Source organism: Rhagoletis pomonella, unplaced genomic scaffold (genome assembly GCF_013731165.1).
Source record: "Rhagoletis pomonella isolate Grant_MI unplaced genomic scaffold, Rhpom_1.0 Rhpom_scaffold_00617, whole genome shotgun sequence".
NCBI classification, from domain to species: Eukaryota; Metazoa; Arthropoda; class Insecta; order Diptera; family Tephritidae; genus Rhagoletis; species Rhagoletis pomonella.
The window spans coordinates 5,911-8,316 of record NW_023459171.1 but is presented as its reverse complement, the minus strand read 5'-3'; positions in this window follow the sequence as shown (position 1 = coordinate 8,316).

Below are 2,406 nucleotides of genomic sequence, written 5' to 3'. Positions count from 1 at the left end.
CGTCATCCAGATACGGACATTGATATAATTTGTGATGATTCAACTGGCACATACCGCCCCTATATTCCCGAGAGCCTGCGACAGGTGGTGTTCAACGCCAATCACGGGTTAGCACACCCGGGGGCACGCGCAACCATTAAGTTAGTTTCCAAGAGTTTTGTGTGGAAGAAGATGAGCAGCGATTTACGGGCACGAGTGCGTAGCTGCTTAGCATGCCAGCGTTGCAAGGTTGCACGACATACAAAAGGAGAACTGCAAACATTTACGGTCCCTGCCAAGCGATTCGTACACATTAATGTGGATATTGTTGGACCTTTTACGCCTTCTAGGGGGTATACGTATTGCCTAACGTGTGTAGACAGATTCTCTAGATGGATAGAGGTTATCCCGTTGGAGAACATGACAGCTGAAACTGTCGCCAGAGAGCTACTCAATGGCTGGGTAAGCCGTTTTGGTACACCGAGGTACGTCACCACGGATCAGGGCCGGCAGTTTGAAAGCGCCTGGTTCCAACAACTAGCGAAACTGCTGGGAGTGAAGCACGTACATACTACCAGCTACCATCCACAAGCAAATGGCCTGGTGGAAAGATGGCATCGGGTTCTGAAGGCCGCGCTCAGGTGCCATTCGGCCGACGCCAACTGGGTGGACGCATTACCGATTGTTCTACTGGGTTTGCGAACGGCTGTGAAGGAGGAGTTGGGCGCATCTGTCGCGGAAATGCTTTATGGCCAGACGATCCGACTTCCCAGTGAGTTTTTGGATGCACAAGAGAATACGGCCGTGGATGAGCAGAGTTTTTTGAGGGAACTACGACAACGTTTCGAGAACATGAACCTCGTTCAAACTTCACAGCACGGAAGGCCTGCAGTTTACGTGCCCAAGGACTTGCGTTTTTGTAGTCACGTATTTCTACGGGACGACACCATCCATAAACCGTTGAAGGCTCCTTATGACGGACCATATCTTGTGGTACACAGGCATCCGAGGACGTACACTATACTCATCGGATCGAAGCAAGTTACAGTATCTATTGATCGTCTCAAACCGGCGTATTTTCCTAAAGATGAGTTGGCAGCTATAAATAGATCTGGAACATGGAAAGAACTATCTTTTCTTGGCGCTTCTTCTGGAAAGGGGGTGGTGTAGGGACTAGCCCTTACACTGGCGCGGTAATACACTCAGGTGGCAACACTGAGCGAGATGAGGAAATGTCAATTTTAAATTTTAACCGATGCACGTCAGCTAACTTCACGCGAAAGATAGATACACAATTTGATTAGATATTTTTTGGTTGCAACACAGTTGTATTGAGAGAATTGTATTTGATTAAATTTTGCAATAAAGAATATGGAATTGAGTTCTATACATATATATGTACGTATGTCCTTGAACAACAATCCACAAACATGATGCAATGATACAAGGTGGTATCAGTTGTGACAGCTCGATTTGACACTGCCTTAGCTCAGTAGATTGAGAAAAAAAAACGGGAAGAAATTAATCCCCATATGGGGGAAAAGTATAAAATTTCACATTTTCTCCTAAACAAAATTTGCTTTTTTATAGTATATTCGTAATGAAATGAAATAAAATAAGATAAAATACCTTTTTAAGAAAACAAAATGCGTATACTGAGAAAAACTTAAAAACATTCAACTATATTATTAGGCAAAGAATTGTTAAAGAAGTAACACTGTATCACCTAAGGCAGTCAATATGGCGGAATTAAAGCGAGAAGTTGCCAACCGATAACACCTTGTATTATTGCATCATGATCCACAAATACATTTTTTCACCAAGGATTATATTTTGTTCAGGTATACAGCATATCTGCTACAAGTAGCAAACTGTTTTGGGGGTGTTAGAAAGTGCTTAGTTGTTTTTGTTTCTGCGACGCAAACGATTATAATTACCAGGGAACGGATTTTTAGGACCTAAAAACCTATAAAAAAGGCAAAATAAAGTAACGAAATAGGCTGGAAAAGGCAAAATAAAATAGCGAAAAAGGCAGGAAAAGGCACTAGGTATTGCAAAAAAGGCAAAACAAAATAGCGAAAAAGGCAGGAAAAGGCAAAAAAAAATGTATTGCAAAAAAAAGTCAAATAAGGCACTAAAAAGACAGAAAATACGAAGAACAATCAAAAAATATATTTATTTTAGAAATGTTTATATTACAAGTAAAAAGAGAAAAACTATGAACTAGTTTCATTATATGAAAAATTTGTACTTTGAATCTTTGACTATTTTATCCTTTCGGGTTTCTAACTCATAAAACTTTAATCTGTATACATAGTTGTAGTAACATTGAACCACAAGATGCATTTTGAAGTTTTCTTGCAGCATTTTCATTCGATTTTCGCGAAGAAAAGCCTTGAATGTACTAAATGTGCGCTCGACGTAAGT